General features: G+C 40.4%; 1 long non-coding RNA gene across 1 annotated transcript; it reads left to right on the plus strand.

Annotated features, from left to right (window-relative positions):
- Positions 1 to 257: 257 nt before the first annotated feature.
- LOC122458456 lies at positions 258 to 5,290 on the plus strand. Its single transcript, XR_006278509.1, has 2 exons — positions 258 to 639; positions 5,256 to 5,290. It is a non-coding gene; the product is annotated as an uncharacterized LOC122458456 (long non-coding RNA).
- The last annotated feature ends 18,505 nt before the right edge of the window (positions 5,291 to 23,795 follow it).

A 23,795-nucleotide genomic window follows, 5' to 3' on the forward strand; every position in this document is an offset into this window, starting at 1 on the left:
CTGACACTGCAATCCTAATCCTGGCCTCGTGTGGAGAGCAAGCCTGCTCCACACTCACCACACAGCAATGACTCCTATTCTGTGGGGTGGGGGTTGGTTCCCCGCTTTAGGGGTTGCAGCACTATTCAGGTTTGGACCAGCTGCCCCTTCCTCATGGCAGAGAGATAGCCGGGACAAATATGAATGACTGGTGTTGTGACCTGGCGCACAGGGTTGCACAAGTTTGGCCCAGGCATCTCTCCATCATGGCATTTTTTTTTACCAGTACATCCCTTTTGACTCTACCTTCCCCAAACAGTTTAGTTATTAATCTAATACAGGCAATACATTTTCCATTTATCTTTGATTTTTGTTTTTATTTTGGTTAACTGCATTTCTATAAATGGGATTTGTTGTTTCAGCCATTGTAATTAAAATACACCTGCTGACTTAAGTCACAAATTCTAAACAGGTGCCTGTCTCTGTTTTATTTTCACCATACAGGCTATTTTTCCCAACATGATTGTTATGTAATAGGAATCTGAGGGAGGGCAGATGGAAGTACTCTCCCAAGCTCTGACCTCAAGCCAAGCTCTTCACACTGGAGATCCCCAGATGAGATTCTACTCTCAGAAGACTGGATAAGTTCAAAACATGATTGTATGTGCTCTGCTGTGGTTCTCAGTCTTTGCAGTCTCTCAGTGGGGTTTAGACACAACACTCAGACAGGCCTGGATTCCGAACATAAGATGACATATTAAAAATAAACAAAATGAGCATCACAGACTTGGCATGACCTAACCAAATTGAAATCTTACAGGGAATATGCTGTAATTCTTGCATTAATTTGCTACTATCAAACCTGAGACCATTCAAATTGGGATGATCCCAGAAGCATTCAATCATGGTATCTACCTCAAAAGTGCCTTTTCTGCAGCAATGTGCTGCTCTTTCAGCAATCTAACTCATTTTCTAATGTAAAAGCTATATTAGGAGCTGTTCAATATTTCAAAGGCCTATTTAAAAAGGCAGGTTGTACTTGACTTAAGGCTGAAAAATTCTGCTGAACGGGCTGCTGGGTTCCTGGGACATCCAGAATGGGGAGGGGAAGAGCAGCCAAATGGTACAGAGAATCTTAGACCATTAACAAACCACACAGATTGAAAATTGCATACATGTACATAATGTCCTAGTTCCTCCTATTAGCATGGCCCAGATTCTCTGCTGTGTCCACCACGGGAGTAGGCACATCAGTCCTCATAGTATCTCTTCACAACCAAGCACCAGTCACACCCCTTCCCAACCCTCAACATGTTCCCTGTACCAGGGACGGTAAACAAAGAAATGTAGACTGATTTTACACTCCCTTATGCCAGAGTCCCTTATGCCAGAGATGTCCACAGCCAAAGATTTACACTTAGTCTCCACTAACTTTGCCTCCTTGAGGGAGAAGAGCTCCTCCTTGTCTCTCTGTTAGGAGCCGCTTAGGTTAGTGAAAGAATACAGTGCATAAATCCCTACAAAACTATTACAGGTTTTTACAGAAACTGAAATGTAACATAAATGAGCCCTATGATGATAGCAATAGACTGTTCCAAGATGTCCATGAATAGGCGCAGTTCTTGTATGGCTGAAATAATTCAGCATTTAAACTTGACCCTTACTTATAGTCTATTTATGCATGCATCATTATAGCAACTTTATAGTAACCTGAATGTAGGGATAAATTAGAGGTACACCACAATGTAGTGCTCAAGTTCTAAATTGAACATGCAGTATTCTCATTGTCATTCTACCCAGGGATTCAAAACATAAGATCTTAATTTAAAACAATTAAAAAGTAAGAGTGCTAATTTACTTGGTTATTCTATAACTAACATATTTAAAATCTACAAATTCAATATGTAGTAACAATAATTTGAAAAAAATCCCATTGTAATTCCATTCTTAAATGACATCAGTTTCTTCTCATTCCTACTTGAAAGGATAGTGCCTAACTTGCAGGTGTTAGAAGTAGGTCAAGGAAACGGGCATGTGGAAAATCTTAACATATGGTAAATGGGTCTGAGGGAATTTTATTTTGATTATTCCCAGTGGAGTTTAGAGTGAGGTTAAAATTGGTGCAATGAACACATTCACGACATCAAAAGAAGGCATGTTACATCTATTTAAACTTCCTCAGTCTAAATTTAGTCATATGCACCTCATCAAGATGGTAAGACCTGTAGAAAGAGATGTATCTGTCCAGCTACACATATGACCCTCATTGCTGTTGTACTTGAGAACCTCACATTCACAAATGGAATTCTATTGTTGCAGCTGCCCTTTGAGATAAAGAAAATTCTGTCCCCATTTGTGGGAAACTGAGGCACTCGTTAGCTTAAGCTACTTATGCAAAGTCATAGAGGAAATCCATGGCTAAGCTAGGAATCAAAATGAAGTTCTCCAATCCTAGTCCAGTGCCCTGTCCACTAATTAATAATCAATAATGCTTAGCTCTTATACAGCACTTTTCATTAATATGAAGATCTCAGACCATTTTAAATCCTTTATAGCCTCTCAAAATATAGTAGTCCTCAAATGTTGAAAAATGTATTTCTCCCAGTATTTGATAGTGTTCAGCCACTTCTGAAGCGTAAGTGACAAGTTACCTAGGTGAAAAAAGTCATGTTTTATGTCTTTCCTGAATGGCTCCAAACATTTTAGACTGAAATATTGGAGTTCAAAAAGTCAAGCAGTCAGAATAGAAAGCATCTTTCTTGTTTTTAAGCATTGCCAATCTCATTCAATTTCTGTGATCAGAATCTCATTGCACTATTAAGTGGAAAATGCCTTATGTAATGAATCCCTGGTCTAAAACTAATTTTATTATCTGCATATCTTTGTGGCAGGAGAAAAAGGTGAATTCAAGGAACTTTCTTATGCTTTCCTAAAAACATCAATCTTTCTCTGAATGCCCTGCTTTTCAGATCAGAACTATGATTAGTTGCAAGTAGAAATGGGGACGTTTCCCTTTTGGTTACTTCTTTCTCAAATCTTGTTGCATATCATTATAATTTTCATTTATTAAGGTAATGGCCAGATGCCAGATTCTCAGAGTTGTACATGCCATTGAGTGCAATGTGAGTGCTCAACATCTCTGAAAATTTGGATATTGGACTCCTTTGGCATGCCACTCAAGCCTCCTGCATCAGTGCAGCATCTTCCTCCAAGTTGGATTATTACAATGAACTCCACTTGGGGACACTCTTGAAAAGTACCTCAAACTTTAAAATAGACCAGATTACAGCAACTTTCTTACAGAGGCATCACTGTGGAGTGTATTTTTCAGGGTGCTGATTCAAAGCTGCTCATCACTTTGCAAGACTTGTCTCTATGATCATATAACACATTCTGTATTGGCTACCATTTTACTTCTGAGTACAGCTCAAGGAGTTGATTATTTAGGCAGCCTTACATGCTCTGGGATCCACTGATCTGAGAAATCACTTCTCTCTGTGACCCATCTTTTGCATTATGATCCACGGCTCCCACTGCTAGATGATATCTGAGCTGGAATTTATCATTTCAGGGTTTTCTCCATGGATTGCCCACAGACTTTTTCACAACTCACTTTCGGTCAAGTGGTTTGTCAGAACTTGAGCTTAACGAACTTCAGGTTTGGGTTTCAAAAGCATTGGTGTTAAACCTATTTCTGCCTCTGTTGAAGACAATGTACTGTCTGCTTGGCCAGGTCTTTGTCAGATCTTGTATTCATAGTTAGAACAATGTGATGTTAATTATGGAGCAGGCGGGTTCCTTAAAACAAGTCTGCTGTTATAAAATTGTTTGGCAGCTTTATACATGTAAAGTATCCAGGTGATGGACACTAGTAGAAAAGTCTAATAAATAAAAGGCTCTAATTTAGTAACCCAGGTTTCTTTTTCCTCTTTAGCAATCTTTCATTTTGAATACATCATAGCTGTATTGCATACATGCCTTCCAATCTACTCCTTCCCTTCCCTCAGGTCATTGTGGATTTAAAACATGATGCTTATATGATGTGATCCAAATGTGGGAGAACCCTAACTTTGGGTCTCCTGCTTTGGCCATGAATAACTAAATCAAGCAAGCTTACTGAAATAGTCATGTGCTGGCTTCATCTTTGTAGAATAAGGGATTTTACTTAATCTGCTCCAGAGGGCCATGACTGCACGGCAAGGAAAATAACTTACTTTTGTTACTAAAGTTGAGATTCAATGGTGGGGCAATGTGGCAAAGTGCCACTATTCATGCTACAATTTGTGGATAAATAGTGCTATCAATCTCTCATTCATTACATTCAATTAATGTTGTTCCCCCACGATGACCACCACACACAATTCAGCAAATCTTTGCTCAGGGAATGCAGAGAGGCAAAACAGAGAGAAATTTGTCATGTCAGAAGTGAGTAACCTCTGCCAGGATTACTCAATTCTGATGAATATCGTCTCTAGCCTATGACATTTGTCCCTTACTTCAATGAACACCAACTCCTCTTGGATGGCAAACCAAACACAAAAATAAAAAGTCATATCAAGATCTCTAATCAGGATGGTGGGGGTCAGTCTTTAGGAATCAGAAGCCTCATAATATAAAAAGGAGGTGTTCTTGGTGTAGTGTATGTGAGATGTTTAGTTTATTAAGCCACACAACTATGCAGACTGTTCACAGATAAATGCCCACAGCCATTTCCAACCTGACTGCTAACAATGTGCCTGGGGTGGTATTGTCACAGTAACTGCTGTTAATAAATAGAGTAATTGCCATAGCAACATCTTTCTAGCATGGGACCCTCATATAGATCTGTACTATTAAGATGCAAAGAAGAAGAATGTATTTCGCTATCATTGACAGTCTTGTCTTCTCACTGAGGAAGTGGGCATGGGTGGTATTCTTAACAAAGAACAATGAACTCATTAAGCTTTTCATAGCAGGAGAGAAAAGATACTACAGTACTTCTTGAATCCTTGCTATGTGTTTAAATCTGCCAAGGAGTTACTGCCTGATGCCCTACAGAAATCTCTAAACATTTAAGTTATAGTGCATGAAACTCTGCTGACATTATTGAAGCTCTTGATCAGGTTAAAAAAAACCCCAAAAAACTAATGAATTCCATGGTATGGTTAATCTGAGTAAGAATTTCAGGACAGCATTCAAGGGCATTTACACAATAATAGGATTATTATTTGATAAGGGCTTTCTTTGCTCCTGCTGCTTTGAGTCATAATTCTTTGTTTCTTTTATCTTTTCCACAGCGACTAATTGTCATGTCATGGAATTATTACTTCAGGTGAGAAAAAAAGGAGATGAAATGCTAAACTACACAGATTCCATTCATAAAATGTCTTTTGGGGAATAACAGAAGAAAAGACAATGCAAATATATAACAGAACAATTTCTAAATAAGATTGCTTTCCAGCATTCTTCAGGAGGTGTCTGTGAGTTTTAATATGTATTAGAAGAATGTCAGAGTGAGAGAGGTTTCACAGAAAAACTTGTAGAATGAACAAGAGCAAGTCCAAACCTATAGCTGAATTTAGTTAATCCTTGTACATTATTATCTCCATACTCATGTGTGTATCGGAGCTGGGCAAAATTTTTCAGCTGAAACTTTTTTTACAAAAACTATAGATTTGGGTTCACCGAAATATTCAGGAAATTCATGTCAATTTCAGTGAATTGTTTCAACCCTCCCAACCCCAAATATTGAAATGGTTCAGTTTGACATTTTTTGGAACAAAAGCTTCAGATTTTGGGGTGGGGGAGGAGGAGGAGCATTTACAAAACTGAGGAGTAGGAGGTGCCTTTGCCACTCCTGTCCCCCCATCCATATCCAGTAGCCCATTGGTAGTTAGAAGACTTGTCTGGGACGAGGAAGATCTAGCGTTGAATTACCACTTTGGAGCAGGGACTCGAAATGAGCTCTGCCCCCACAGTGGAGGGGCCTAAACACCAGGCTATTGGCTTCTCTGGCATAGGTCTCTCTCATTCTCTCCTGCTGAAGTGGTTTCATTTTGTATCAATAATTAAGTACAAGGTGAAAGCCTGTGCTCCTGTACAGGTATAATTCATAGGTATATAAAAAAAGCCCATAATACATGCGAATGTAAAAATTGGATGGCAACAGATAGTGAATCCCAGTGATGATTGAATCTGGTGATATTCGGAACAAAAAGAGCACTCAGCCATGCTTATAGCTATTTCCATTGCTTCACATTGACTCAACCCACAGTCTAACTTCCGAGTGGTACACAAACAGAGAGCTTATTATATAGACATATAGATTCATTGGGTCAGAGAGAGAGAGAGAGAGCATGAGCTTGAGAATGACTCTATAGCCAAGTGACTAGGGTATTTACCTTAGGAGGGTATTTTCCCCTCTCTGTGGTATTTATAAAATCCTGACTTAGGGCCTAATGCAAATCCTATTGAGGTAAATTGTGGGGGAGGGAGGGGAACCCTGACATTGACTTCAATAGGTATTGGATCAGTTCCCAGTAAAACCATTCTGAGCAGTGGGCGGTGTGGCCTATATAGGTAGTTTCTCTTCAGAGAGTAAAAGATTTTTCATTATGAAGAGCTTTCTATCTGCTTAGTGAAAATTCTGATGACGCTCAAAACAACTCAGTCAGTCATTTTTGTGATAGCAGATCCATTTAAGTTGTTGACAATGTCAAAGTTTCTCTGCTTGGATTCTAACCAGTCTCACTCAGAGCCTCTAGAAAGGCTAGGGGTGACTTTGGACTGTGACCTGTGACTTGGAACGATGCTTCTCTTGGGTGGCAAAATCTACCAGAGAAAATATAGAGTCCATTAATCATGACTGCATTTCTCAAAGTGAGCAATTGTTCGGCCTGTGACCCAGGAGGCAATCCATGGTGTTGATATTCTTGCCATTTAACACCCTGTTGCTAATCTTTCTTTATGGGAATGAGGGGAAGATTATTGAGCAGATTGTGGCAGTGCAGGTCTGCAGTATCTGTAGACCTTGACTCCTTTCAAGAGACCCTTGACTCCTTTCAATTCATTTTGGTTTTGTTCTGGGTATAGTACAACCACTTTCTGGCACTGACACGTTATGTTTCCATGCTGTCTTTTTGTAAAGATCTCTTGCCTACCCACTGTCTGTCAAGCATCTGTCCTTGATAGAGTTGATGAACATGGTGATGTTGCTCCATCTAGAATCCTGGCAGAGAAAGATGCATGAGAGGCTCAGTTCCTTTTTGGAGAGAGGACCAAAAGAGCAGTCTGAAGGGCTCTCATATGTGATACATATGCGATAGCCCTTATGCCTGATGTGTATTGGGCAGCTTCATTTTTCTACAGTGTTTGGATTGTGTTGCCATCAGTATGTTGATGACAGTAAGTTCTACATTTTGTTTCTCCAGGCTCAGATGGCTAAATGGTTTGGATTTCCCACTCTCCAGCCAACTCTGAGCCCGAGATGAGCTGCTTGAGCAAAAGTCAATCCCAATTAGAGAGAGGTGATACTAGTTGACTGGTAGTCCTGTTAGAGTCTGAGCTATTTCTGGATGTCCAGATAGCAACTGTGTCTACAGTGATTTTTCTCTTCTTTCTCCCTACCCTCTCCTTTCCCTCCCCATCTTTTCTTAGCAGGGAAATTGTGATCTTTTCTCTCAGATATGGACCAGTTATCCATAACTGGATTATTTCAATGCATTCTACCTAGAACTATTCTTGAAACCCACTCAAACATTAGCTGATATAAGCAGGGAGCCTCATATTATGGTACGTAAAGGTAGTTCACACACATGGCAGATTGCACCTCTATGCCATAGATTAATCTGACTTCCCATACCTTTTCTGGAGGTAAATAAAGTTGCTTGGTCTAGAAAGTACTTTTTGACTTAGATTGTGGGTGCCTTAGTGACAGCTTCTTTGTTTTCTGCTAATTTTAGATCACCTAAACCTCTTAAAATGGAAATTCGTAGATTTATATCTCTGGGGACCAAGAGTGGAGGGGAAATACTCTAACATTACCTATCCCACTTGATCTGTCATAGTGTGGTTTATAGGCCTTTAGGGAATGTGTGCAAGACCTATTTATTCTTCTCAAGCTTCTCTTACGAAGGAGGAATGAGGTTTTTTTCTGTTTATAGAGGTCGGAGTGGCTTCCTGAATACTAATTTGACTTTAGTTAAGTTAAGGAATATATGTATGTTCTTAGATTAAACCCCCCCCACAAAAATATTCTGCAGAAAAAACATCTTGATAGGCACATTTTATAAACTAAAAAATTAAAATATGAGCACTCACAAATTCCACCAATTCAAAAGGCACTAGAAGTTTCAGAGATTTATCCTCTTTTTTAAAAAATTGGGGTTCTTTTAGATTCAGGATAATCTGTCAAACCACTGGCAAGCATTTTAATTATGGAGGAGCAATTTAGAATTCTGGTAGTGGCCGGTGCTCACACTACAATGGATGAATCACAAAATCCTCTTATGATGCTACCTAGTCATCCTCTGTAATGAGTTTGGCTTGTTAAGACCAGCAGAGAGCATAAAAGTAAAATGAAACAGAGATAATATGTTGGTACTTGGGGGAAATCTAAATGCAAATTGAATATTTTGAGTCCAAATTCTGGCAAGCAGTGGTAGGTTCCTATCACAAAACTCCAGCAGCACAAGCATGAATTAGAAATCAGCCACCTTCTGCCCAAATACATGGATTCACTTTTCCACTGGCCTCCCATGAGAGGAGCAGAGGTGGAGCCAGGAGTCAAAACATCAAGTTGAGTGATCCACATGTTCATACATGCTTCCTGACAATAGTACAGATATCGTTTGGGTTTTTTTTTAAGGCAGGCAAAAATAGGTATTCAGGAATACCTCGTTGATTTTTAAGGCTGGAAGGGACTATTATGATCATCTAATCTGACCTTCTGTTTAACACAGGGCAAAGAACTTTATCCAGTCATTCCTGAATCAAGTCCATATCTTTTAGTTTATCTGTAGCATTTCCTAGAAAGACATCCAGTCTTGATTTAAAGATGTCAAGAGATAGATTCCACCATATTCCTTGGAAAATTGTATTTACTCCCTCACTGTTAAACTCCATTGGTTAACTCCCTCAATGTTAAAAAAAATCATTTTATCTCTAGCCTAAATGTATCTATCTTTAGCTTCCAAATGTGGGATCTTGTTTTGCCTTTGCTTACTAGAGTAAAGAACCCTCTACTATCAGAAAGCATCTCCCGATGCAGATATTTATAAACGGAGATGTAGTCACCTCTCAACTTTCTCTTTGATAAACTATATAGATTGAGCTTCTTTAGTCTCTCACTGTACGGCAGGTTTTTCCAGACCTCATTTAGTTCTTGTAGCTCTTTTTCTGAACCTTTTTCAACATACTTCTTTGAAGTGCGGTCACCAGAACTGGACACAGTATCCCAATAATGGTCTCACCAGTGCTATATACAGGGACAATATCGTATCCCTACTCCTACTCAATATTCCCAAGTTTATACATCTAAGAACTGTAACATCCCTTTTAGGGAACATATCTATGCAGCAAGTGGCAGCCTGCGGGAGTGAATCTTGACCTGGGTCTATAGAATTGTGCCAGGGTGCTATAAATATTTGTGTAAATTTTCAGCGTTGGGCTGGGACTCTGAAGCCTATGGATGGGGTTGGGCTTTTGCTAGCTATTTTTAGCACCATACAATGTGTCTGAGTCTGTAGACCCAGGCTCTGAGACTTGCAGCTGTAAGCTATGGGGATGTACCATCAGCAAGAGCATAGCATTGGGTGCTCAGTGTTTGCAATCAACCTCTTTATAGCTCAGGCAGTGAAGATCCAGTTAGTGTTGCTTGCCATCTTTGTGCATTATTTAGAGGTACCCATAGCCCAAGCAACTGAGAGCACATCTTACTCTTCTTAGAAGGTATAGCTACACTCAGTCCCTTGTGAGATTATGGCAAAAAGAATAGGTGTATGAGGCTGTGGCTGCCTTAAACCTTTCATGGTAAGGAAAATGTGTTTGCAAGTTGTCTAGCAATACAACATCCTGACTGAGCCATTAGGTACTCTCATAATAGAAAATAAATGTGGTTCTTGGTCTGACACTCCCCTCCCTCCAACACACACTTTTTTTTTATTTTTACACATTCAGGAGCTACTTAGAATTTGTTGACTCATAGATAGAGAGATCAAACACCTATAGGAATGGTCTAAATTTACTTGGTCCTGAATCAGTGCAGGGGGCTGAACTTGATGACCTCTCGATGTCCCTTCCAGCCCTACGTTTCTATAATTCAATGATCATATAGTAGTTCTGCATTGTTTTGGGGGAGCAGACGAAGGATTGGGATTGGGAACTAGACAGAAACCCTTCTTGGGAACCAGCTATCAGATGGCATCCAACATTGATGGCTAAGCACAATAGCTGATTCTCCTAAAAGGATCAGCATTTAACAGTGTTTGTACTTAAGCCTTCATCATTGAGATTCATAGTTAACACGCTATGAGATAAATGGATGAGTTTATGCTTTGCGATGCCATTGTTTCCAGGCTACCAGTTTACAGACGCAGGTTAGGACTACATGAAAAATGTAGATCAACTCAGCTATGTCACTGAAGAATTCTTCTGTCAATTTAGTTACTGCCTCTCGGGGAACTAAATTAGCTACAGTGATGGCAGAACCTCTCCCATCACGGTAGTGAGTGTCTAGACTGAAGCGCTACAGACGTGCAGCTGCAGCATTGCAACTCTGCTGCTGTAGTTGTTTAAGTGTAGACATGGCATCAGAAGAAGAACTCTACATCAGTTTATGTCCAAATGGTTTTATAATGGCCTAGACATTTTTTTAAAATGAAATGAATTAGAGTTTCTGGTGCACATTGTGCAGCAGGGGGTGGATTCTGTGGGAAATTCTGTTACTATGGGATTATGTAAAAGACAGGGCTTTGTTTGTGGAAAATAGACTTCTGCACTGTATGCCTCACTATGTATTTCTGAGGTGTGCATTAATCGTCACTGCAGCATGGCCTGCCATATCTTATTGCTTCATTCTACTCAGTTTAAAAAGGAATCAGTTTTCAGTCTGAGCTGTTAGGCCAAGAATCTTCATTACAGTCTTAATTGTCATTCCTAAAGAGTTTTTAAGTGCCAAGAAAATGGGTGCCTCCTTAGAATTGTGCATAAATAGTCCTGAAGGTTAGCATTAAGGGAGGCTGAAGAGCAGAACTGGCAGGCAGAATTTCATTAATGATGATTAACAGCTCCCCTATGTATAGTATGACAGCATGTTCTGTCAGTTTTTACTTATGGCTGTCAGATGGTGGCAGTATTTCAGGTACTGTAAAAGAGACCAACTGGAAAAAGACCAAAGAATCAGCTGATTTGGGGTATATTATAAGATAGGGAAATATAGCTGGGTACCCTATAGTGTCTCTGAGATAGATTATTTTTTTAATATGGATAGTTTATATGCTGTCTCTATGAGAGATTCTCTGCACAACAGAAAGATGTTATAAAATGAAAATCTGAATTCCCACAAGTCTAGGAAGAGGCTCATTTTTCTTTAAATATTAAAATATATGTTTTAATATGAATATTATTGTAACAAATTTCCAATATGGAGATTCAGCTGTCATGGCTGTAAACATAGTTTTCTTCCTCTCCCCGTCCCCCCTCCCTGTTTTCATTTTGCACAATAAGCAAATCAACAAATATTTAACAGGGTCTCTCTTTTGTAGACCTGACATATATTGATTACATTACATAGTTGCCCTCCCCCGGAAATGTCTAATATCACATACAAATTCTGATAATAGTGATGCGATTTTTGATGAACAGGAATGAAACACTGATTCATGGCCTACCCCCCAATTGGAAAAGATGGCTCTAGTAATGCCAGTAGCATAATGATATGAACAACTATGCCTTTCATTTAAAAAAAAAATCTGTTCAATGAAGAACCACACATTAGTTTGTGAGTCACTGCTACTTATGACTTCAGCATTTTAGGACATTTAATGTGGCATTTTCCCCAGCATTGCATGGGTCTTCAAGTGAGGGAAAGAGTAAAAAGAGCCCTGCTCCTTAGAAAAATAAGAATTTTCATGTTCAGAAAGTAGAAAAACTCTACAGGGCTAACATCACTGTTATCCTTAGCCTCTCCTCAGGGGATTGGGTCATAACAAATAAGATGATAAAGGTGGAAGCTTATACCTTATACTCATAAGAACCAAGGTAACAGTGAAAGCTTCTTATGACATGAAGGTTTAACAATGTTTTGAGATGTTTTCAACAAGAACCCCATTGTAAAGACACCTTTTGATTGCCCCTGTGCTGAGAACAGCTCAGCATACTGGAAGATCTAGCCCTGTCTATCTATTAGTTGCTCCAGAGGATGCACCTTGAGTGTTCTGTGTGTTTCTGAGTACTGTTTGTGGTAGTTGTGACATGCCCAAAAAGCTGTGTATGATGCTCGGTTAATCCTCTCAGTGTGCTTATGGATGATTTGATAAACATGATTTCTCATATCCGATTAGGATTAGCCAGACAACATTCCGTCAAGAAACACTTAACAAACTTTACACTTAGGGTTACTCTGAATAACTGAGGAATAGCTCCCAAGTCATCATGTTCTTCCTTTTCCCACTCATCTATCCACAGTAAATGGGTCCATATTGGCTGCTTTTCAGCATATGATTGACAGACCACTGGACTGCCAGGCTGTAATGGGCAACAGTAATCAAGTGACCATCAGCTTCAATGTTGGGAGTCCAAATTAGTCTAATTTCAAATTGTCAGAGAGGTTGAAAATCACTTAAAATGGAAACTGAATCACTGCAATTCATCACAACTCTTTCGTAAAATCAAAGAGAAGAACTGTTTTGGGTTCTACAAGATCACTAAACTGAGTATGAAACAGAGTGGTTATAGGTTAAATGTGGATGGAAGAATTTTCTAGCAATATAGTTTGTTAGACTGGAAAAAATAGACTAGTTTCAAGGGGAAGCAATTAAAGTTTCCATTTTGGACACTTAAATGTGGGCAATGGGCTAGAAATCATACAGAATGGAATAGTCCTGCACTGGCAAAGGATTATATTAGGTAACTATTGTTTTCACTCAGAAGTCTGATTCCATAATTATGATACCCCAGGATGAGAGCTAGAGAATACTAATTTAAATTGTTAGACACTCGGGGATTGGGGGGGGGGAATCATCAGCATGTGAGGGGTGGGGGAAATCTTAATTTTGGGGGTGGAGGGTTATATTGCAAATAGAGCTTGAGCAATGTCCTGGAAGAACTACTTTACTACAAAAAAATCACAACAGAGCTAGAATTCTTAGGACTTGAAGCTTTAAGTGCTTGTGGCAGAGAGTCCAGTATATTGCAAAATACTCAACGTAGTGGGAGTTCAATTCAGTAACTCCCACCTAACGTCCTCTCGCTTAATGTTGTTTTGATCTTACATCCCTGCTCCATTACAGAACACACTCATTTAAAGTTGTGCAATGCTCCACTATAACGTCATTTGGCTGCCTGCTGGCAATGCCCCATCAGCTCCCCTATGCACCCCCCACCTGTTGCCCGTAGCAATCAGCTGGTTTGCGGTGTTCAGGAGGGAGGGACGAGGAGCAAGGACTCGGCGCGCAGGCTCCCCCTCCCTCCCCTGCCTCCTGAACACCGCAAACCATCTGATTGCTACAAGCAGGAGGCAGGGGAGGGAGAGGGGAGGAGCAAGGATGCGGCATGCGGAGTAAAGAGGGAGGAGATAAGGGAGAGAAGAGGCGGGTTAAGAGTAGGGGTTTGGGGGAAGGGGTGGAGTGGGCAGGCTGGGGGTTGAGCTCCCCGCCCCTGGTGCTTGCACAGTAGGGGAAGCTGCTGCTGCTGCTGCACAACATGCTTCTCCTAGCCTATGGCACATTCAGCCTCCTTGCCTGCCTCATTGTCTGCAGTGCCAGTGGGCTGTGTCTGTGTGGGGTAAGGCGGGGGCACCTCCCACTGCTTCACACTCAGCAATGATGTTCCCATTGCTTCATAGTCAGCAATGATGATTGTAGTATTAAATTGTTTCTTTAAAATTGTTTATAACTTATACCTGTATTAAACTGCTTGTTTAAAATATATGTAATGCCTTTTGTCTGAGGAAAAAAAATTCCCTGGAACCTAACCCCCCCATTTACATTAATTCTTATGGGGAAATTGGATTCGCTTAACATCGTTTTGCTTAAAGTCACATTTTTCAGGAACATAACTACAACGTTAAGTGAGAAGTTACTGTTCTAGGATTGGCTCAAGTGCATCACTTTAAAAAACTTGATCAGATCACAGTAGCTCAGAAATGTCATGTGAGAAAAAGAAATAATCCCTATGCTTCCTTTCTTATTAACATAAGGGAATGTGGTGTACTAATCACCCGTAGGTTCTACAATGTCAGAAGAAACGTCTGCTGGCTAATTAAGCACTTTGTACCATTCCATAGCATGCCTGAAGCTTATCTGACCCCTTATGTCTTATTAAATCAAGGTTGAAGACCTTACAGATGTATATTTTCTTGGAGAGCTTTCCTTTTTAAGTGACGAAAAATTGCATACATGTTGAACTGGAAGTGCACCTTGAAGGCTTAAATTTCCTACCAATTACACTAGTCTTACACTGAAGTTAATCTAATCAGTTAAATTACTCTTCATTTGTACCACTGTGAGTGAGGGGAGAATTGGACCCATTGTGTGCACTGAGGTGAAAAAATAGGCTACTTTACTACAAGTTGCTGTAAAGTGACGGTCTACTTGTAATCTGACATTGATAATTGACTTCTGTGTGCATTCAGTCAGAGTACATTCTTATAGGAAAATACCAGTTAAATTAGTTATGATGATATGATCCATGGAAAGAAACACTGTTTTAAATATTTGTGTGTTTTTCTGCAGGTACATAGATTCAGAGATACCAAGGTCAGAAGGGACCATTCTGATCATCTAGTCCGACCTCCTGCACAACGCAGGCCACAGAATCTCACCCACACACTCCTACAAAAAAACTCACCTATAAACGAAAAACCTCACCTACAATAAGTGTAAGGACCAAGGTGTGGGCAGTCATGCCTCATGGTTAGAATTAGGAGCATGGAACCTGAGCTAGAGCCATAGTCAGATGCCACGCCAAAGGTCAGAGCTGGAGACATTCAGGATCAATCCAAGGATCAGAACCAGGAACAGACGGGGTTCTCGGATAATGAAAGGGACCAGCAGTAAGGAAAGGCTCAGGAGTCAAGGAAGTAGGCATGTTTCATAGTGGCAGCCAACCAGAAATTCACCTAGTTGCTCAAACAACTTTCTGTTCCTCTTTCTGGTTTAAGTAGAGCATCCCAAACAATCAGTGGGTTGGACATCTCCCTCAGTCAGGGATTGTGTGGGTGGGGCCCTGTGCAAGATACAGCTTCACTGTCTCCCTTCTCCAATGGTTTAGGTGAGCTGCTGAGTGATGGCTGGGGTCTGATTCCTACTTGGGCATACATGATCCTGGGTTCCAGGCCTGGAATCCCACACAATAAATTTGTAATCTTTGTTTTCTCCATATGCTGTTTAAAAAACCCCATAGACGAGAAGGTTCGCATTTGGAAGAAGGGATAGCAGAGGTATTGCATAAAATTTTTATATACAGCTCATGTCATATTCTATCAAACAGCTTAGTAAGAATGTTTAAACAGTGTGTATAACAATCCTTTAAGGGTTCAGGTTTACATAATGGCATTTGTGCTCTTTGTCAGAGAAATATATATATTAGCTTCAGAGACAACATAATGAGGCTGGAATATTTGTCAGTGGTAAAGAAATTCTGATTGTTGATGTGTTTTTTATCATTAAACACATTCATAATTCATACATTTTTCTAAGACATTCTGGGGAACTAAATGCCTTCAGAAATTGGTAGCTATGTTAACTGGTGACAAAGAAGTTTGCATTGAGATTGAACAGTCTTTTGGCTGATTGTACTTTCCTAGTCTTTTCCTTATTATCAGATTCCTTAGTCATCCTTTATTTTTGTCCTGTAACTGATAATCAGGTATTTACATGTCTGTTGTAAAGGAGTTCAGTATGTGACTTTCAATATAGTGGTGTAGCTCTATAGTTGAGTAATGCCAAATTGGGATCTTCTCTTGCATCCATTGCTTTTTTTGAACAATTTCTTCATTATAAGTACTCCACACTCAGCTAATCCATTGGTTTAAGGCTACTAGGGACTAGATGTCTCATGATGAAAGTTGTACATTTTAGCACAGTCCAGGAATTCCCTAGTCTTGAAATATGGTTCGTTGTTAGTTTTCTATTGTTCTTGGAATTCCTTGAAATGCAAATACATATTTCATGTGGTTAACAACTGATGACCTCTAGTGTATCTTCAAGAGTGACCATGTCTGGGATATTTATAATGGACTACTTTACCATCAAGTGATCATGTCTTCTCAAGCTGAACATGTCAATTCCAACTTGTCCAATGGAATTTCATATTGTTCATGCAGAATCATTGGCTTTTTATCCTGGAATCTCTGTACAACTTCCATACCTCCTCACCATTTCTTTGATGTCACTATTCATCTGTGGCCAGAATACAACTCCAGTTCTCCTTTTGGAATTGGGCATTCTAGGTGCCATTTGTGTATTCATTCCAGTTTTTTTCCCTTCTCATCATTGGGGAAACCACAGTCTGTGTCCCCTTCAAGAGTACTCCTGAGATAACTGAAACCTCATTTTTGAAGTGGGAAGAGGCAGGTGAAGTATTGATTTCTCCCCTCCCCTTCCCCACCAATTATTTATTACCACTTGTATTACGGCTTGCAGCATATCATCTTTAGTTGTTCCTATCTGTAGTTCATCTCATATGCCTGGCGATACGGTGACACCTTTATCATGTTTACTGCTTGTTCCAGATCATCAGACCGTGTATTGTCAGATGAAGCATATGCCCTTGATAGTGTCTGACATTACTAAGTGGCACTAGTCCCGATTTTATAGGGACAGTCCTGATTTTGGGGTCTTTTTCTTATATAGGCTTCTATTACTTCCCAGCCCCATCCCGATTTTTCACATTTGCTGTCTGGTCACCCTAAGTGGCACCAAGGTTGGAATTTCAGGGTCATACCATACTTCTGTATTGTCAAAAGTATCCTTGATAATAATTCTCCAGGTCCCTTTTTGTGTACTGCAATCAGTGATTTCTGGGTTGACGGTATGATTGAGAAACTAATGAAATCTTGTACATCTTTATGACATATCTAGTTTCTCTTTTTCAATATGTGCGTACATCTTCTCTGAAGCTATCATAGCCCTATATGCATGCGAGACTAGCAGCAAATCAGTTCCATCATACTGTAATAGTGCTGCTCTCAGCCATCCTTTTGAGACATTTATGGACAATTTGATGTCTTACATTGGATCAAAAAACTGCAGCACAGGATCTGATGTCATAATGTCTTTAAATCATTGAACTCTTTCATGTTCTATGTCCACACTACAAGGTAGGGGTGTGAATCCCCTGTTTGCGTGTACATACGCTAGCTCTTATTGAGCTAGCACAAGTATAAATAACAGTGTATCCACGGTAGCAGCAACAGAGGCATGGCGGATCCTTTCTGAGAACTTACCAACCAGTTTCAAGTGGGTTTCTTCTCAGCATGAGTCAGCTGAGCCTTCACTGCACTACCTATTCTACCATAGCTTTGCTGGCTAGTGCAGATGAAAACTAGTGCAAGTATATGTACATGAGCAGGGAAATCACATCCCTAGCACTCAGTGTAAATGTAGCCTTAAGTGAGTTGTAGGAGCTGTATAGTGGGGTCATTGTCATCGTCATATAGTTGGGTATGAATTAGCTAATATAATTAAACATAGCTAGCAGCCTTTAAATTTCCCTTTTAAGCTTTGGGTCACAGCATGTTCAGTATTGCCTGAATCTTTGTTTCAGTGGGCAAGATCCCTGCTGAGGTCAGTCTCTTTCCCAAGTATGTTGTTTCCCTTGTCTGAAATTATCTTTGGCCGTATTCAGTTTAAGGTTATTAGTTCTTGCAGTTTCCAGTACTCTTCTCCATCATTCCTGACATACAGTGGTAGTGCTGCCCCAAATTATGATGTCATCACTGTACATTTCCACACCCACTAGCATCCAGCTCATGATGAAATACTTCTGGAGATGCACATATTCTGACAGTTTTAGGAAGCAATATCTATCTACTGATGTGATGAAAGTACATATCTTGGAGATCTCAGTGTCCAAGGGGATCTGCCAAAATCTTGCCTTCACATCTAATTGGTCTAAGAATTTGGCTATTCACATCACTAACAATAGTTTGTTTGTTTTTTTCTTGTGGGCAAGTGGAAATGTTCTCTGTTTATGTTTTAGTTCAGCTCTCTAGGATCCACACACAGCCAAAGTCTGCCTCCTTTTTTCTTCACAATTACTAAAGATTGCACCAAATCTGGTTCTTCTCTTCTCCAAAAGATATCAATTGTTGTTTGTTGCGTTTCTGAGCTAATGTCCCAAGATTGTCGAAATAACTGGCTCAATTGGAATTATTTAATCTGAGATTGTCAAGAAGATTAGTATAACATTATACAGAATAGAGAAACAAATACATTACCACGCTTTGTTGTCAGACTAAGAGCTGGATATCTGCATCTGGAAGGGACATGCTGTCTTCATTCCCCCCAGCTAAGTTTCCAAATCAGTATCATTATATAGTGTTTCAGACAAAGGAAGCTGCATTGCCATTCTCCCATATTTACAACTGGGTAGACTAATAATTCTTCAAGATAATATCTCTTCTTACCCCACCATCATTCTTCCCTGTTGATTTCCCCAACAGGAAACATCTGCTATAACAATCCTCCCTTATTAGTTTCCCAAGTCTATATATCCTTATGTAAGCATTATATATAGATATATTAAGCACTTGGCTTCCAAGAATATCTGGAGTTGTATAGACACAAAGGCACCCAAGATTGTTAAAATATAGCAAAATAGATCAAATGCCTGAATTGAGTTACTTTTCAGTCAAGGACCGTTTTGGGCCTTAGAATTCAGACATACTCTTTGTTGAAGATAAAGATTCTAAATAATAGTTATATCTATATCTGTATCTATATATAACTGAATCAAATATACAAAAAGAAACAACAACGTATTAATATTTACTAACAGGTACTAACATTTTGGTTTGCAGCTCTTCTTCTCTTTTTCTTATGGCTGGTTGAACTTTTTATGTAGCATGTACCACAGGTTTTGGATTGTCTCTTAACTATATCTTGGGAGGCAACCATTTCCTATGAACACATCTTATGAGGTTAAAGATTATTTAGATAAAATAGATGTATTCACGTCTGCAGAGTCTTACAAAATTCACCATAGGGTTATTAAGGAACTAGCTGGAACAATAATGGAACCATTAGCAATTATCTTTGAGAACTCATGAAGGATGGGTGAGGTCCCAGAGGACTGGAGAAGGGCCAATATAGCACCTATCTTTAAAAAGGGGAACAAAGAAGACCCAGAGAACCATAGACAGGGCAGCCTAACTTTGGTTCCTGGAAAAATGCCGGAGCAAATTTATCAAACAATCAATTTGTAAGCACCTAGAGGATAATAATTAATGGCCAATATGGACTTGTCAAAAACAAATCATGCCCCACCATCCTAATTTCCTTCTTTACTTGCCTACTGGATGGGGCAAGCAGAATATGTGATATATCTTGATTTTTTTAGTAAGGCTTTTGTCAAATTCTCATGTGATATTCACATAAATATGTGAAATGTGCTCTAGATGAAATTACTACAAGGTGTGTGCATAACTGATTGAAAGATTGTACACAAAGAGTAATTATCAATGGCTCACTATCAAACTAGCAGGATGTATGTAGTGGAGACCCATAGAGGTTTGTCCTGGCAGGGATCGCTCTAGCTATATGCAAGGCATCTGCCAAGGGTGGTAGGGGCAGCCAGGCCAAACCTGAGCGGTGCTGCAATCCCATGTGCCAGATGACATCACTCACGCAAATTTGGCCTGGTCACTCTGTTGTCATGAGAGAAGGGCAGCTGGGCGAAACCAGAGTGGCATTGCAACATCACACACTAGATCACAATGCTACTCAGTCAAATTTGTCCTGGCTGCCACCTACCATGATGGTGTGGTGGACAGGCCAAACTGGAGTGAGTAGCTCTGTGTCCTGGCATTTAGTCCCCACCACCTTCTACCCAGGGGTGAAAATAAGTCCAGTGACTTACCAGTACTCTGGGGCCAGCTCTGAGCCCCGGAAGGGGTGGGGCCTAGGGTGGAAGGGGCAGAGTTGAGGGGGTTAGAGCTAGCCCCAGCCCACCCCATAAGGAAGTGCCCCCCCACCGGGGTAGCAGCAGCAGTCCAGGGTTCCAGGGGTTATTTAAAGGACCCGGGGCTCCCCTCTTCTACCGCCCTGGCCCTTTAAATAGCCGCTGGAGCCCTGGGGAAGTGGTGGGGCTCCAGCAGCTATTTAAAGGACCGGGGCAGCAGAGGCAGCTGGAGCCCGGACCCTTTAAATAGCCTCTGGAGCCCCCGCTACCCCAGGGCTCCAGGAGCTATTTAAAGGGCCCACGGCTCCCCTGCTTCTACTGCCCCAGTCCTTTAAATAGCCGCCGGAGCCCTGGAGTAGCAGCTATTTAAAGGGCCTGGGCGGTAGAAGCAGGGGAGCCCCAGGCCCTTTAAATAGCTGCCGAAGCCCTGCAGCCACGACCCTAGGGCTCCAGCAGTAGGGCTCTGGAGGCAATTTAAAAAGCCTGGGGCTCCAGCCACTTCTGGGAGCCCCAGGTCCTTTAAATTGCCCTCTGGGGAAGCCGGGCTGCTCCAGTATGGTGCACCAGCTCTTACCGGTATGCTGTACCGGGGCATACCAGCTTACTTTCACCTCTGCTTGTACCATAACTATCAAACCATCAGAAGGCTCGCTGCACTTCTCCTAGAAAGTATGTCACTCCCTCCTCCCCCAGGTTGAAAACCTATGTTCTAAACAACAGAACGGGGATGGTGCACTGAACTTTTGCCTAGGGCAGCAGATTATCTTCAGTGGCCTCTGTGTCCTGGGTCATGTACTATTCTATATTTTCTTTAATAACTTGGATAATGGAGTGGAGCATATGCTTATAACATTTGTGGATGACACCAAGCTGGGAGGCGTTGCAGGCACTTTGGAGGACAGGTTTAGAATTCAAAACAACCTTGTCAAATTGGAGAATTGGTCTGAAATCAACTTTGTGAAAGCCAGTAAAGACAAGTGCAAAGTACTACACTGAGGGAGGAAAAGTCAAATACACAACTACAAAATGGGGAATAACTGGCAAAGCAATAAACTGCTGAAAAGGATCTAGAGTTTATAGTGGATAATAAACTGAATATAATTCAACAGTGTGATGCAGTTGTGAAAAAGGATAATATCATTCTGGGATGCATTAAGAGCAGCGTTATATGTAAGACGTGAGGTAATAGTTCCATCTGCAGGAGTAACTGTTTGCAGACTTTTTGCATTGTTACAACCCAGGGCAATCTGGTCTTCAATGCAAAAGTCTTTTAAGGTTTCATACTCACAGGAATATTTGCAGTTTTAAGTCTGTGATAGACTCCTCTATTGTTTCCTCTTCTTTCTGTGCTCTCACAAAACATATATCTCTCATATGAAACACTTTTTTCTAGGGCCACAATGCTCATCAAACATTTTCAATATTTCTGCAAAGCTTTTCTCTTTCTCCCCACCACCATCAGTATGGAGCCATACTTTTTTGCCTGTCACTGTTAATAGCAAAGAAATGATTACTTGCCCCTGTGGCCTCCAATACAGCTCAAATTTCTGTTTGAACCTTCTCGAGGCATATTGAGCATTTCCCCTGATTCTCAGGACTGGTGGGGAAGTTACTTGCAGATGCACAGGCTTTGTAACAGCTGGGTCTTCCAGCATGCTGTACCTTCCACTTGTGCTAACATTTAGTATCTTACTGATGAGTAAGCCAGTGTCAGATAAACATTTTGTTATGAACAGAAACTATGTGACAAAACTTCCTCAGCCTGTGACTGCCATGTCCTGAGATTTTTTTTCTTTTGTTTCTCCCTCAGCAGGAAGTGTGTGTCAGGAAACCAAAGACTGAATCTACAGTGTACAGGAAGTTTGGCATCTCTGCATTTCCTGGAAGATTTATGCTATAGCATACCATCTCTTCATTTTGCTTGCATGTGTATATTGTGATGGCATTAGCTTTTTTTTTAAGAGCTTGTGTTTAATTATATAATGTTCACTATGTAGTGTGGTGTGATCTAAAGGTTTTTTAGCATGAGTTCAAGATGGCTGCATTACTCCTAGACTAATAGATTCATACATTTTTAAGGCCTTAACAGTCCTTATGGTCATCTAGTCTGACCTCCTGCAGTCTACAGTCCATAGAACCTCATCCAATAATGTCTGCATCAAGGGCTACTCATTAGCAGTGAAAGTGAATGACATTGCACTTGTAATTGAGGGCATAATATGGCGAAAAGGTTTCTCAGTTGTAATTGAAGGCATAATTTGACCTGCAGTATTTTATTACATAGAGTGGTTGGGTGGGGGAAGCATTACCCCATGATTGAAAAATTTTGGACAAATTTTGTTCAAAATTATATTTGTTTTTTTTATTATTTTTTGTAGAAAAATCTGCAATGAAATATATGGAATTATTATGTCCCTCGGCCTGCCCTTCTTCCATCAGCTCCCATTGGCCTGGAGCAGCGAACTGCGGCCACTGGGAGCCATGATCGGCTGAACCTGAGGACACGGCAGGTAAACAAACCAGCCCGGCCTGGCTTTCCCTGCACGAGTGGCAGAACAAGTTTGGGAACCACTGACTTAGTGCATTATGTTGGAACTTTCCCTTATTTAACATTAAACAGTATCTTTTTTTAAAGAACAGGGAATGTCAAGTTTGCATTAAGTTTCTCCCCCGCTATCATTTACCCATAAATATGAAATGAGAGAGAGAGAGAGAGACTGAATATTAAATCACCAATGGAAAGGGAAAAGGAGGACTGAACTACCCAATTTCCCCACATCCACATTCATATATTTTAATTCTTTACTCAAAGGATTATACACACAAACACACATTTTAATCCTCTGAGTAAAGAATTAATATATACATATATGTATCCATATATGTATAATAATAATAATAAAAAAGAGGTACACAGTGGAGTATCAGCTCAGCTATGCCAGCTCTCTACCAGATAAATCATCAGCAGTTACCTTAAGGCTTCTTTAAATTCCTTTCTGCTGCTAAAGAGGTGCAAAGGCAATTTAAGAGAGGTCAAGGATATGGCCCAATAACTCCTCTAATGTCCTGTAACAAATGTAGTATTTTCTCTCACAATGTCTGTGTGGAAAACTAAAACAGGCTTTGTTTCTAAAATGAAGCTTTTCACTAGACGTTTTTGTAAACTCTAGGGATCCCCTTATACTTACTATCTAAAAACTATTCTGCTGCTCTGGGGCTGGCTTCCCCATCAAGAGAACCCTGCTTGCCCCAGCAGTACCGGATTGGAGGTAACTGCATTGTTGACCCTTTCTCCATGAGAGGCCCTCTGAGGGAAGTCCAGAGCAAGGGAGGAGCTGCCTGATCTCCGTTGGTTCCTGCTTGACTTTACACCAGTCCAGTTATGGCTGCTCTTTGAGGCATCCTAAGGTCGCTTGCTTGGCATATATTACTCCAGAATAATACAGATGGAAGTTCACCATGCATTATTCAGCTATTCGAAAGGATTTGTTGGAAAA

Source organism: Dermochelys coriacea, chromosome 2, assembly GCF_009764565.3.
Source record: "Dermochelys coriacea isolate rDerCor1 chromosome 2, rDerCor1.pri.v4, whole genome shotgun sequence".
Lineage (NCBI taxonomy): Eukaryota > Metazoa > Chordata > Testudines > Dermochelyidae > Dermochelys > Dermochelys coriacea.